This window comes from Numida meleagris, chromosome 4 (genome assembly GCF_002078875.1).
Source record: "Numida meleagris isolate 19003 breed g44 Domestic line chromosome 4, NumMel1.0, whole genome shotgun sequence".
In the NCBI taxonomy this organism is placed as follows: Eukaryota; Metazoa; Chordata; class Aves; order Galliformes; family Numididae; genus Numida; species Numida meleagris.
In genome coordinates this window covers 26,130,743-26,146,849 of record NC_034412.1, presented here as the reverse complement: position 1 = coordinate 26,146,849, position 16,107 = coordinate 26,130,743, and positions in this window count along the sequence as shown.

Sequence of the window (16,107 nt, the reverse complement as noted above, 5' to 3'; positions counted from 1 at the left end):
GTTGTTTTGCATTCCGATATTTTATTTAGTAAATTAGTTTGTTTCTCCTCAGATTGTTGCCGCTGTTCTTTGCTCTCAGGGCCATCTCCCTACCCTTTTCCCCTTTCCCCTTTTCCCGGGATGTGGGCCCGTGGGTCCCCCGTCCCCTTCGTCACGGAATCGGACCTAACACCCGTAAACCATTGACAAAGGGTTATGAAAAGGAAAATCAGGTCCAAGGATGGGGAAGTTGGCAAATATGCATAACCATCATATGAACCAACTTACAGGACTACCAGAGACTTCAGGGACACAGTCACTGATAGAGCTGGCAGCTGAGATAAGGGAATGGCTGTAAAATGCTTCCTGGCCTAACATCAAGGATCTTGTTCCTTCCTCTTTTTTCTGTCAAGTCAGCTATTCAATATGACATTTGTTCAGCAAGTGCAAGCCATCTCTTCTTTAGATATAACAAAGAATTAAAAAGTCTTTCTAGACTAGTATATAAAACAGAACAGAAACAAAATTGACCTGAGAGGATTTTGATATTGAGAATTTTTCTGGGGAAAAAAACTGAAGGCTCAGGATTCTCAGTCCACTGTTATGGTGTGTATTTGCTACTATCTGAGTTTCTAACCTCCTAACAGTGGATTATTATTTACTGGAGCTGAAGTCACATATAAAGATATACGGTCAATTAAGTTTTTCATCTTTCTTCAAGATTGACAGTGTTATCCAGCTATATAGTATCACGTTCTTTATTGCTCACCATGCTCTCTTAGCTGGCTGTAACTATAGGTAACAAAACACTATAGAGGAAATTGGTATTCATTTGTTTTGTAAAACTACTCAGTACTCAGTTTTTCTGCATGAGTATGCTGTGCTTCAGTTCTTATTTCAATCTATATTTAAATGAAACCTTTAACAGGAAACGTACATGACATATTGATATAAATTGTTTATGGCAGTTTTAGTTTTAACTTGGTAGGCTGCTTTACAAACCCTGAACTTGATTGAGAGGCATATATAGCAGTTAAGATTTCCTAACAGGTTCCTGGCAAAGCATAACCTGCCTCAATTACTCAGACATTAAAGACGATCATTTTTATGAGGTAACATTAAAGAATCTTCAAAAATGCTATGATAAAGAAAAATGTATGTCTTTATTCAGTGCTCTTCAGAGACCATAGAGAATTGATTAGTCTGTGGCATTTTCACATCTTCCTTTTGCAGGAAGAAAAGAGTTTTAGATGCTGTTCCTACTTTTAATATGTGTATCAGTTACACATTTTATCTAGTGATTCAACTCTGAAGTTTACAACTGCAGTGGAAGTTATGTTTTTTAAGTTTTCTTTATACCGATTTACTTAAATATCAATTTACTTTTCTATTTGTGACATCACTATTATTTTTAGGTTTGAAAGTGGACTGTAACATGTTCAGACAGTGAAAGATTTCTCACTGATGAAGTGATATAATAATAAGCAGAGTTTTCTGTTTCACATGGATGTGTTGGTTTGAGGGGATGGAGTTTCTTCATTGGTCCCAACCACAGTGCACTGCATCCACACAGTGTGACAACAGGGGTCATGACAGTTTTTAAATAGCAGAGCTTGACATAAAGACACTCAAAGAGAAGGCAGAATGTAATTCACAGCTGGTATAAGCCTAATTTTCAGACTTTACAGAGGAGGATAAACTGAACAGGGGGTTGTGAATGGATTGATTGTAGTCCGACGACTTTTTACCAACATGCCAGGTTATCTTGCACCTTTACATATGTGTTTAACAAGAGGAAGCTTCCAGACAGTGTTTTAAAAGTCTCTTCAGAGAGGTATCCACCAACATACATGCACATTTACCAAATGCTTTTGAAATTTCTCTTCCCAAAACACTGAGGTGGCACAGCAGCGAACTTAATCCCAAACAGTAGATCTTAAGCTCTAATGGCTTTCTGACCATTTAATGCAGCAGTGATCTGGACCTCTCTGTACCATACGGTTCCCAGAGCACTTTTGGTAAAAAGAAGACCTTGCCCTAGGTATTTCTTTTCCCCTGAATAGTGTGCATTGTTCATGAGCTGTCTTTTCTTTCTTTTTTTTTTTTTTTTCTCATTTTGAATGACGATTCATTCAAGTAAATAACAACCTATTTTTACCAAAAGGATTAATGCAGACACATTTGACGACAACTTAAGGCTGAGTTGTTAATGGCAGTTGTGGAAAAGACCGTGGACATAACACTTATCCACCCTAGATCCACAGACAGAGGACATGAGTTCTGCCCTGCACACAAACATGCTGATTTGGCCTAACAGTTACAAGGGGACGTGATGTGCCTTAACTTGTCCCTAGACAGATTAATGGCACACATGAGTAGCTCCATGGTGCTGAAACTGGTTATAAAACCGACATGCTGAACAATATGCACAGATTCTTTGCTTGGGAAATGGAAATCAGCCTCTTAAACTAGCTTTACTTCTATGACTTTGTTTTTCTGTGACATGAGATAATGAGTTATTTTTAATTTATAATGAGAATGGTTGAAAACAGCCACATGCAGAGGGAGACATTTTCAGTTTTTCCTCAAGCATGTATTTTCTTCAAGAGTGCATTTAAGCTAGAGGAAAAAGCTGGTTTTAGTGAAACTATATCTGAGTCTTGTATTGTCTAAGCTAAACGGAATTGTACCTCTACAAGGGATCTGTACATCTCTTCCTAGAAAAAAATACTGAAGTTGTTCACCCACTGCCTATTAGATCAGTTACATGTGCGTACATTCTTGTCATTGATGGAATCGGATGTAAAGAAGAGGAATGAAACTCAGTTATCCTAGAAAGGAAGCTAGTTTCCAAAACTGGATAAATACAGTTCAATGATTTTTAAAGTTGATATAAAATTTATATATAATTTCAAAGGAAGTTAGACAAAGATTTATTCTTTGAAGCATGGGAGATTACAACCGTAAGCAATAAGTTTCACTTTCTACAACCATGAGTAGTGCCATTTTTTTGCACATATCTTTTATTACTCCAATAGTTTAGCTTTAAAACAACAAATCCTACAATATATTTTTCTCTAGAAGTTGGATACTGAGTAACTGTAAGCTGCCCCAAATAATCACCAAAATCCCTTGTGGTTCAACATAATCGACAGGTGAAAATAATTTCTATTGGCATGATACCTTTCTGATCACTAAAGGTAGATGAAACATTTTATTAAAGAAAAAATAATTTTAAAATCTTCTTTTAAACACTCTGAAAGATATTGAGTTTTCAGGCAATGAAACACCTATTCAGTGGATGTCTGTAAGCAACTCTGGCTGGTTTGAACCCTCATTGTGAAGATGCCCTTTCTTCTAAGTAGCAGACAATGAATATTAGTAAAGGAGCTTCATCTTGCCTTCAAAGGAAGAGACAGTACAGCCACAGAATCTGATGCTGCTTCATTTAGATTGTTGGGAGGATCTTTCTGTGCAGATAGCTAAGCAGTGAGTGATTGAAAGCACTTCTGTGGCTTGGACTGCAGTACATGTGCTCATGCACCTATGGGATTTTCTCACTATATACAGACCCTGTCTTGGAAGACTGAGATGCTGTAAGGCCTTGTCACATGGATTGTTCTGGTTAAACACAGGGAAAGGAAAAAAAAATAGCACAACCCATTAGCGTTCAAAGCAACAAAAGTGTGTCACAGTATCTCCAAGACAAAGGAGAAGAACCTCTACAAGGACAGCCTTGGCATTCTGCATCTCCCAGGACCTACAGTGTGGACCAGCAATATGGTTTGATTAAGGTAGAGTGTTCAAAAAGCAGGGAGAAACCCTGAGAATGTGTTATTGGAAAATATTTTTTCTTGGATTTATTGTAGAAAATTAAATTCATAGGGCAATGATGAAATGACCACAGCGCCATCTTGTTTTCAAATGAAAGGTTGTTAGAAAAAAAGTAAAGGGTATTAAAAATGAGGTCAGTCTGTAGAACAGCACTCAGTACTTGGGAAATGCGTAGGTATTTTGTATATCTACTTGTTACTGTTCAGAATTTAAGTGGGTATTTGGGCTTTCTCGTGTGAAGTAATTCATCCTTGAATTTTTCTCATTATCTCTTCTCCATATATATGAGAAAGGGAGAGAGTTAAGTTTGTCTCAAAACCTTTTATAAGTTATTCAGCCATGTCCAATGTTTTAATTAAAACGTGCATGGCCTTTTTTTTTTTTTAGTGCTGCAATTTACTTTCTAGTAACAGAAATTAATTTAAAGTAATCTCTACAAAGGAGAACAGTAGAGTCTGGTAAACAATACATTAAGGCATCTTTCATCCCCAGACTAAATTCCTCTTCTTCCAAATTTGCTCTGGGTTTTTACTTTTCAACCTTTGGGCTGGTTTTTTTTTTTTTTTTTTTTTTTTTTTTCAAAAAAGTCTAAAAGTAACTGTGCCTTGTAAATCAGTGTAAATCATCTCAGATATTCGTCAAACCATCATCTGGAAGAAGAACACACATGTCAGAGAAACATGCTGCAGGTAGAGGGGACTACAGGTACAAGAGAAGTACAAGGATAACTAAATCCTAAAGAGAAACACGGAGATGTTAAGGAAGAGGCAATTGTGTCGGTGAAATGTAAGCATTTTTCCACAAAACTTTGTTTCCAAAGGATTTGTAGCAGGAAGTGAGGAACAGAATTTGCACCAAAAATTGCCCACTCGGCTTAAAAGCTCATATAGGTCTGCAGTCAAAGCACTGCATAGAAACCAAACTGCCAGTTATACCACTTGTATACCAAACTGTGCATATTCTGTGTGCCAAATAAGAGACAGTTGAACCAAACTGGAATGGCAGTCTTGTAGTGCAAAACATTTTAATGTTTGAATAATTTAAAATTATATATATACTCTGATAAGCTGTTTCAAAAAAATCTATGAGGAGAAATCAGTAAAACTGTTTAAAGGAAATAATTTAACGTCACTAGGAAAAGCACCTTTGCTCTACATAGCTTAAATGCATCAGTGAACACAAGGAGAATGTCTCCCATAAAGCAATCTGTGGCCATGTCTGGGGGGATCATTTTGGTCATTAAGACACATACCCAGTGCACTCAGGCCAGCAAGTGTCCATTCACTACATTTGCTGTAATACCAATTCTACATAAGCATTCCTGGTTGTTTCAAATTCATCAGAACATTTGGTGTATTCATTACATATTGAAAATGAGAAAAAAAAATTCTTCAGGTGAAGCAGATAGAAATGCGAAGTAATTCTACTGAAGCTAGTAAAAATACGGTGGACTTCCTTGAGATTGTAAAGAAAACAAAGAGCTGGCCCTGCATCTATAAAGAATTCTACCTACTCCTTTAAAGAGTCTCTCTCTTGAATAGAATGAAGGATTGCTAGTCAAGCCTAATCTAAACACGATCTTATTCCTGAAGTAGGAAAGTAAATCTGTCCTCTCACGTACGACTGTCTCCACACTTTTGTAGCATGTTTGGTTGTAATCAAACAAAAAATGTTACACTGAATTTCCACTTGGATAAGGATTCAATTTAGACATTATGTCTTAGATAGACTGTCCTAAAGATAACCTCACTAGTTATTTTAAATAAAGCAAGAAGCCCTAGTATTTCATCAGTTATTATGTAGCCCAAAATAAGTTTTATTAAACTTATGAGATGTAAGTGCAAGTTTAAGCAAAAATTTGTAGGCAACCACTGAACTTTTTAAGACCTATATTTACCTATCTGCTGCCTAACCTTATTTTTCCAAGAGTTCTTTTCACTACTTTTTTATTATTATTTTTTTTAAATGACAGGCTGAATTTGATTCAGAACTGTAGCGTCTTTGGACTTCTATCAACGCTAATTTAGTGTTTGCTGAGTATATGCACACTTCCTTAATGTTATGGTATCAAAAGACTGAAATTCTAACTTGCTTGATGTCTGTTAATTTTTTATTCAATAATTAAATTATTAGTATGTATTTAGCAGCCTAGATAGTTTTCAAAGATATATAGTATCAACTAATAAATTAAGAATCCTTGTTTACTACAACTAGGTTGAGTAATATGCCTTAAGTTACATTCAGCTGGCACTTGAAAAGCATCAGAAAAAATAATATCACTTCAGGTTTTATGCAGGATTCACAACACTGAACCACACTTAACTGGCCACTGAAGGCAATGAAGAACACTTAAATCACTGGAAATACTGCTCTAGCTGCATGTGCTTTTAGCCCATCACTAGGGCCTGGCATGCACTGTTCCACCTATTCCACCATTCTTTCTTGTGATCTGTCATCCATAAATAGTTCCACAAATGGTGCAGTATTCCTAGTAAGGTGTGTGTGGTATTTATCTGCAGATTCTAGAGGACTCAAAGGTCCTTTTTGACTATCCTCACTCATTTTCTGCCTATACACCTGGCAGCCATGGAGTGCTCTCACAGGAAAGCAGATTATTTCCAATACCAGCTCTGCCCACAGAATTTGCTCTGATCTCATCTGCTCTTCCCAGGAGAATGCATCACTGGTGCTGTGCTGCACTCATCTCTCTTTGCCTGGCATCTCTGAGCCTGAATAATCTTCAACTCTACTATAGTATGTAAACTTACATGCTGCCTTTCAGCTGTAGTCATCACATCACGTCAGTCAAGAGGATGTGGATTTGTTCTGTGACATACCTTGCTTATTGGCACAGGAAGACCTTGCCTTTCTGATCACGGTGCAGTCATTTCATTTTGGTCTTCTTTCTTCTGGAGAGACTTTCAGACTGAGGTCCTCTGGAGTATTCATTGCTGGCTAGATAGGCTCAGCCAGCACAGCTGTGACTGGTAAAGGAAAATTTTTACATTTAAGTGCAAAGCAAGTGCATTAGCTGTGAAGGACAGTCATTTTACAATCCTGCTAGTCATAGGAAATGTTACGTGCTAATGATTTTCCCCGTTCAAATAATGCATGTATTACTCTTGAGAGAGTCTGAGTTTCAAAAATGAAAAGCTTTTCATCTAATATCATCTAAGCTAATTATTTACATTTAGAATGATATATATATGCTTATTTTTGTTACAACAATATATATTTATGCAATACGCTCTCAGAATTTATTATCAACACAAATCTCAAATCATAACTTAACTTGGCTTCATAGAATCATAGAATGGCCTGGGTTGAAAAGGACCTCAAAGATCATCGAGTCTCAACCCCCCTGCCAAGTGCAGGGTCACCAACCACTAGACCAGGCTGCCCAGAGCCACGTCCAGCCTGGCCTTGAATACCTCCAGGGACGGGGCATCCACAACCTCCCTGGGCAACCTGTTCCAGTGCGTCACCATCCTCTGTGTGAAAAACTTCCTTCTAATATCTAACCTAAATCTCCCCTGTCTCAGTTTAAAACCATTCCCCCTTGTCATATCGCTATCTACCCTCACAAACAGTCGATCTCCCTCCTGTTTATACGCTTCCTTCAAGTATTGGAAGGCCACAATGAGGTCTCTTCTCCAAGCCAAACAAGCCCAGTTCCCTCAACCTTTCCTCATAGGAGAGGTGCTCCAGCCCTCTGATCATCTTGGTCGCCCTCCTCTGAACTCGTTCCAAGAGCTCTGCGTCTTTCTTGTGCTGGGGGCCCCAGGCCTGGACACAGTACTCGAGATGGGGCCTCACAAGAGCCGAGTAGAAGAGGACCACCACCTCCCTCTCCCTGCTGGCCACTCCTCTTTTAATGCAGCCCAGAACATAGTTGGTCTTCCAGGCTGCCAGCACACACTGCTGGGTCATGTCCAGCTTCTCGTCCACCAGGACCACCAAGTCCCTCTCCGCAGGGCTGCTTTCGAGTACCTCTTCCCCCAGGTTGTATAAATACCTGGGATTGCCCCGGCCCAAGTGCAGCACCCTGCATTTGGCCTTGTTAAACCTCATTAGGTTCTTGTGGGCCCACTTGTCCAGCCTGTCCAGGTCCCTCTGGATGGTTTCCCTTCCTTCCAGTGTATCTACTGCACCGCTCAGCTTGGTGTCATCTGCAAACTTGCTGAGGGTGCACTCGATTCCCTCATCTATGTCATTGATAAAGATGTTGAAGAGCACCGGTCCCAAGACTGAGCCTTGGGGGACACCACTCGTGACCGGCCTCCACCCTGACATAGAACCATTAATCACAACCATTTGGCTGTGACCAGCCAACCAGTTCTTAATCCACTGAACAGTCCATCCTTCAAATCCATACCTCTCCAATTTGGAGAGAAGGATGTGGTGAGGGAGGGCTTCTTTGGGAAATCAATTTTATTATCCAAAGTATAAGTCATTTACCACATCAATATTTTCCTGTTAGGAAAATTGATTAGCCTCTGAAGTCTGCTTTTTAGTGGAACACTGCTGAAATTGCAGAGTTAAAACATGAATAACCTTCCCAGTCTATAATTTCCACATATATTAAAGGATTTGTAAATTCAAAGCACAATATACTTCCTAAAATATGCAAACAAGATGAGTCAAGTGAGAAAGAAGCATCATAATAAATGATGGTGCTGACCCAAATTAGTTTAGACCATAATTGAAAGACTTTTTTAGATAGACTTTTATAGCATCTTCCATGCCTGAAAAGAAGACAATCTCACAATGATATATCTCAAAAGAATGCCATATCCTTTGAAAATAGCAGAATTATATGTCTCAACAGTTACATAGTTACCTTTTGACAGCTGACTATCTAAAAAGTTTTAAGAACATTTTTGTTTTCTTACTGATACTTTTTTTAAACCAAATCCTGCACAGAAACAAAAAGCTTTGTCATTAGTTTCAAAGAACACAAAATTAAACCATTACACAGTATTGTGTATTATTTCTAGCATCCATTTCCTCTTTTTAATCCTGTGATACACAAGCTATTCCTAAATACTGGATAATTAATGTAAATGGCCACAGGATGTTTTAAAAGATTTATTGTAGTGTCTGTACTCAGCATATTTGATGCCTCTCAGCATCTAAACATGCTACTACGTGTTCTTATAGAAACGGTAAGAGATTAATCTAGCAAAGTTTTACTGGAAATGGTATAAATTCATACGCAAGAGAAGATTTGCAGCTAGAGAAGGCTTAGATTTTATGCTCACACCCAACATATAAGAAAATTGGCCATCTGAAACACAATGAAATACTGGTGGTATCTTGCCAAACTCTCAACTACAATCTTACTTCTTTGGTTCCCTTAAGTATGTAAGTGCAAGTTCATTGTCTTTCATCTACTCACACAATTTAACTCCACTTACCAGAGCTCACTGCCCCTGGGGTTCTCTCAGAGGTGAGCTGACAAATATGTACCTACTTAGTTGGCAAATCATTGACATGCACTTAGCTCTCAAGTCTATTGCTACTCTCTCCAATCTGAAGGAGATTTGGATGAATGAGAGTTTGCCTGATAAAAAAATGTTACTGATATGTACAATCATTGTCTCACATGAAATTAGCCTTCATTACTGGTGTTGGTTTAGACTTCTACTTCAAGTATAATTTTTTACTTTTCTGTGAGTCATTTAGTACTTTCTTTACATGCTATATAGAATCATGGTCCCAATCCATTAAATTTGTCATTTGGCAGTTTCCACTTTAAGAGAAATACTAGAAGATTATTCTCTAGAAGAGAAGACTGGAAATTGTCATCAGGACTTTCCTGGCAGGCTTGCACTAGAATATAAATAAAAATAAATCATCCATTCAGCTCTAAGTGATTCCATTTAGAGTTGATCAGCCAAGAACAGAGGTCACAAAATGCTTGAAGCAACATTTAGACAACCTGTCCTGAGTTAAGGACACTTACATAAAACTCACTACAGAGGGGATATTATCTTGTAGCTAGCATAAATATAAAATATAAAATATTAGAAATATTTACTTAACATGAAAACTGATCGTTCTGTAGTAAACTCCGCCTTATCACTTACATCTATCCGCATTTCTGTTGTCACTCAGGACTGTAGTCTCTGGGGCCGATGTAGACTTCTTTTTTTGCTATATGTTTTTCATAGTACTACTACAAGATAGCTAATAGTAAGAATAATTGACACTGTAGATGGTTGTTTTTTTTTTTTTAATCTGAAACCCAAATATTTAGACTGAGAACTTATAGCATTTGGATCACAAATAAATACTAGCACTTAATTCTATAGGAAAAACGTTTCCTATTTTAAATTTAATATATATATATATATTTTAGCTGGCATTTATTAAATGTTTCATTCTTGGTAGTATTTCACCAGACCACATACCTGACTATTTCTGCTCAGACCACATGCCTGACTAGATAGGAACTCATTCCTGCATACTGCTTCAATTTTTATTTTACTGTACCTCCTTTTTTTATCCTTCCTAGCTTATTATTCCTTACTCAGAAGCAGAAGTGTGCTTCCGAAATCTGAATCTCAAGATCAAAACTAGAGCATAAAATGCATAGAAATTGATGGCATCCAATCATGATGCTGTGCCCTTCTGTAATTCCATTGCTTTTAGCCAGAATAGAGCTCTTTTATTCCAAAGACCCTGTTATTTGGTACTTACTGTTTTTGGTTAATACAATCAATGGTGTTTTTATTTAGCCTTGCAGATACTTCTGGCTTTGTGGATTATGGTCAAAAGCATCCTGGAAAAGGGGGTGACAGTTATAATTATGAGGTTGACCCCATGTAGGCTTCATTATTAGACATTTCTGAGAACTAAGTGTAAAGTAATAAGGAGAGCTGTTCATATAGTCAAAATGTTGCACCAGCATCCGCAGTTGAAACACAGAAAGGTAAAGCTTTACTTTCACAAAGATTGGCCACCTTCCAAACAAATGACTCCACTTCCAGACTAATGAGAGCTCTTGCCCAAAACATACTTTACTGATCCACGTTAACTAAAAGCATACTATATTTCCTACATAGTTGAATACTACTTAAGAAATGTCAAACTACTCTAAAAATCAGCCTTCAACCTAAACCAGCAAGCTTTCTTAGCAGCTGCTGATAACGTGGAAATAATTTATGTGGCAATTTTAGGCTGAATTCTTTGGAACACGGCTCCACTTTGGTATAGCTTTTACATGCCATTGTACATTGCAGAGATGGGAACTAGCAAGCCTTGTCTTGATGGATCTGTAGTTGGCAGAATCTGAATCACTGAAACATTAGGTGTTTCCTGAATCATTCATCTCACATTTCCTAATGCCTGAAAGATAGGGAGAAAGTGACAGTTATTCTATTTACCAGAACCACACAAACGTTCCCCCAAAACTTTGTCTTGATATGTTGCTGAACAAAACAGCACTTGCAGAAGTAGTAACAGCTGCAGAATACACGGGGAGTAAGACGAGCTGCAGTTAATAAAAATACTGTTGTGTGGCAATAATCTGGCAGTTTGAAAGTTTTAGAGGAGCCATTCATATTAAGTTATCAGAATATGTTTTTGTGTGTGCATGTGTTCCTCTTCAGAAGAATTCTGAAAGTGTTTTTATAGCAGTTATTTTATCATCATATTCAGTCACCATATAAACTTTCTTAAAATTCAAAATTATCTGCTTGGTAATTAATGCCTAGCAGCTAAAGAAATTGTGTCTATTTTGAATTTACAAAGAAATTGGGAAGTCAAACTGAGACTTTTCAGTAGGACTGCTTCAAAGCACTGAGGCCAAAAGCTTTTTAGGGAAAATACATATTCCCTGCCTCCTGCAGAATACCTGCAAGTTATGCACAGGAGGGCTTCTGGGCTGGGGCCAGCACAAGCAGATTTGCTTCATGGGGCTGGGAGCTGAGGGCAAACCCAGCACAGGCTGGACTCTCACTGGCTGGAATAGTCCTGCAGCATCTAAGTCTGGGGCCAGAAACAAGGTCAACTGACAGCCCAAGGCACAGCACAAAGGATGGTACAGGGCCAAATCAGGAGTTACACAGTGGATTCCAGATTCAACCAAACTAAAGCTAGAGACAAGCACACTTACACAATGGCTCAAAAAGTAAAGAAATAACTGGCTGGAGCTTAAATAGTGCCCTCAGACCTCTGGGCAGAGAGTGTGGGATGAGGGTACCAGGTGTTGCTGTTCAGGGCAATCAAGGCCTCTTGGTGTCTTCAGAGTCCTGCAAATTCTGGCCATTATTCCTACAGCCAAACGTGTGGCTTTGCCTTGTGGCTTTACCCTGTGTCTTCCTCCCACCTCCAGAAAATAAACAGTATATTAGCCCAAAATGCAGTAACAAACATCAAAACACAACCATTTGAGCATGTATTTGTTCCAGATGCTTATCTGAATGTATGACCTTCCTCAGCTGTCAGTCACCTTCCACCACAAGCGGATGTCTGGGGCAGGGGAGGGGCATGAACGTGGAACTCCTCAAATGGTAGCTTAAGCTCCTCAGACATTACCTATCTCCTTATTACATTGGGACATTTCATTATTTATTGCTATGAGATAAAGCCTCTGTAAGTAAGTCTGAATACATCACTTGATGCCTTATTGAACCATTTTAGCATTGTCTGAGAATGATCTAGGATAATTATGAGAGTTTTTTTACCTTTCAATCTAGAGAGATTCAAAATTAAACTTCAAAAAATTGAAAGCAATGAATATATGTGACTGAAGTTCAGATATGAGTATTTCCTTTCCACATAGTTTACTAAGAAGTCATCTTGATTACTGCTCTGAATTCCAAGGATAGCTCCTTAAGGAAGGATGACTGCCCAGAAAAACGAAAGTATACCAAGAGGAAACTAAATGAGTAGATAGGTAACACTTCACTGGATATATTTTGATCTGTACTGCATGAAAAATGAAGCTTACATGCAGTGTCCATGTCTTCCTCCCCACCACAAATGCACAAAACAAAAAGAGACTCACGTGCTTAGGACTTCTTTTACTGAATAAAGTAGGAAGAAACTGGTAATTTGTAGCACTTCCTTTGTGGTACTAAATTCTTGGTAACGTGCAAATCAGTATGCTCACACTGTAAGGAAGACCCTATGTGAGGGGGATCAGCCCCACTCAGGTGTTTGGATGGTAGCTGTAGTCTTATATTTGATGGTAAGGAGAGCAGTGCCTGTGATACCCTCTATGATACCCTCACACCATTCTTTGTTACAGTCTAGCTCCAAGGAAAAATACTCCCTCTTGTCCATTACAAGACCAATTTATCCAGATTAATTTTGGATTCACAGAAGCATGTATTCAGCTGCAGTACATGTCAATCAAAATTTTGCCTGGCTGAAGGGCACTAGCTTTGCAACCGCTTCGTAACCCATTTGGCTATCATGGCATTCACTTCACTGACCTACGTTACTGTGAGCAAATAGAGCAATGCACTTGGTGGTCATGACATTCATGTTCAAAGTTTAGGGTAGAGAGGGAAATAGTGCCATTTTCTGTATCATCTTATGTGAACATCTGTCCTCTTCTAATTGCTTTTGAATATATTAGCTAATTTCAGCCAAATCTGACTTGGGGATTGAAGTCGCACCAGGATTCTATTCCTGGTCTACTGAGAGACTGGGAAAATATATAGTCATATATTTTCACTCAGATATCAGCCAGCTGACTATAAGCTGCATGTATATCCACCACACATAACTCTAACCCAACCTTGGCAAAGCCAGGGTGAAGAAAAATGAAGAACAAGACAGGAAGTGGAGAGTCCTGGGAAGGGTAGAAAAGGTGTCAAAAGGCATCAGAAGACAACCAGAGATTTTTTTTTAATGGAGGAAAGTAACAAGTCACAAATCCTCCAGAAACCCAGTTCTATTAGTTCTCCTGGTTGCAAAACAGCTTGTTTTCTATTAAACGACTTGTGAACTTTTCTCATCACAATTAACAATAAAATTTCAATTAAGTATTGAAAAATTGCGCTTTCCTAAAATGTAGCTACATAAGAATAATTTTATTGAAACTAATTAACTTGTGGTGGAAATGCAAAGGGAATTTAATAGCACTATTCATTTGTGCAGCTATGCTAATATATGCATTTTTTGTACATTCATGATAACCTTTCTTCCTATTAGTTTCTTCCCCTATAAAGATGGATGGCAAGAGTCAGAATGACAAATCCCGATTCTCTGACTCACTGCAAATGAGAATTGCAGGCAGTTATCTGCTTTAACCTTGTTGGGGCAGAAATTGTCACACTCAGAGTTACACAGATTTTTCTGGATAGTGCTTCAAACAGAGTGCTGGCATAAATGAGGAGAGTCTCAAAGGCTTTGGTTTGAGCATGTTTTATCAGTTCTCTACCCTTAAGGCTAAAGGAATTTTCTACTATTTCCTTGCTTTTGATAATGTTAAGAATGTGGAAATGGAATAAGGAAGAAATCTAATAAGAGTGTGTTTTAATACCAGTAATGCAGATGTTTTTCAAAATGGAAACAGAAGCCAGTGGGAAGACTGAAAGACTTCATGATATGCCATAAATTATTGAGTAGCTATTATACTTAGCTAGTAGGACAGGATAATCTACAATTTTCTTAGGAATGTTAAAATTTAAAAAGTAGTTTAAAGAAAGTGAAAAAAAACATTTAAACTAATTTGCTTATATTTTGAATTTATTGCCCCATTATGTCTGTCTGGAACAATACATATCTGCATAATTTCTTTACAGAAAACAAAAATCAAATATAGTCACACCCACAGAAATGGTTATCTTTCCTTTTTCTTAATATCTTATTCAATGACTTTTTTCCTAATGTCTCCCACTCCATTGTTTCTTTCTATAATTTCATAGACATTTATTGTAAAGAAGCCTAGTGATGTGTAAGAAGAAATATAATTTTCAGGCACAGTTCTTTACTTCATCTTTTGTAGACATAAGTAACAAAGTGAATGAAAGGAAGCTAAAAACCTACCTGGATTAGAAGTACCTCATGCTGCCAATTTTCTTCAAATCCAAATGATAAGCTACTGCTAATCCAGAGGTATGGTGTACCACCGAATTGTTTCCAACTTTATTTAAAATTTCATGTCTTGATATTAGGAGATTTATCTTTCCATATTGCATGTAGTTTTCTTCTTTTTCTTCCTCTCTGTTTCTCTTTCTCTCTTTGGGTATCTGGATACTTGCATTTTCTTCTGTATAAGATGCAATTGCACAGTGGATGTTATCTGTAAAACACAGTGAGTTTTAGCTCTCCTGCTGTCAATGAAAGTTAGCACACAAGCCACAAAAAGTTCTCTAACAATGCACAGGTATCCCAAATGGTTTAATATCCTCCTCATTTTCAGACCTTTGTGAGGAAAGATCTTTAGCCCTGTATGGGAACTGCTGAGTCATGGCCTGAACCACTGATTGAGCACCTGGAGGAAAGACCCAGTCAGCCCTGGGAGCACAGGTGAAGGCAATTCACCTGTGCAACCAGAAGGGGTGGAGCCTGGCTCCACCCCTCTTAGGCCTCATTTAAGGGCTGACTGCCCCTGAGGAAGGATCTCTTCCTGGAGATCCCTACTTGGTGGGAGCCTTTTCCTGTGAGCCCCAAATCTTCCAATCTGGGTGAGCGCTGTATTTTCCTTCCACCTTTTGTAACGCTGTTTCCATTCCGTTAGTCCTGCTTATCGCTACATTTGGCGAGCCGGGCAGGCTGTACTATTGAAATGGCTTTCCTTTTGAATGTCTTTAAGTGGGCCAAGGGGGAGAACATCGTCCCTCTAGATAAAACCTTGCCGGGGCACATCCCAGGATTTCTGGGTTCACCCTTCTATGAACTGGCAGCCATAATTGAAAACTGGGGTCCCTTACAGGATAGTGGGAATATTTCCCAATCACCGTCTGGCATGGCAAAATATTTCTATGGATTAGATAAAGATATCCTGATTACATAGGAACACCGACTGGCTGCATCCACTGTAGCATGGCCCCTCTTAATGGCTCTAAATCGTGCAGAACTTTCAAATAATACTTTAGAAAATGAGAACCAGCTACTGCGTGATCGCATTGAGAAACTCAAGCAAGAGCTTGGCCTATTGACAGGGAAAAAATCAAGTCTAACTTTCCCCTTAAAGAAAATACGGAATATTGCATTGGAAAATACTCAGGGCCCTGAACCAGTAGACCTGGGTAATCCAACAGGGAAAATCTCTAGATCGGATCTTGAAGCCCCGCTTGAGGTGGATCCCTTCGAGATCCGACCTGTAGTGACTCA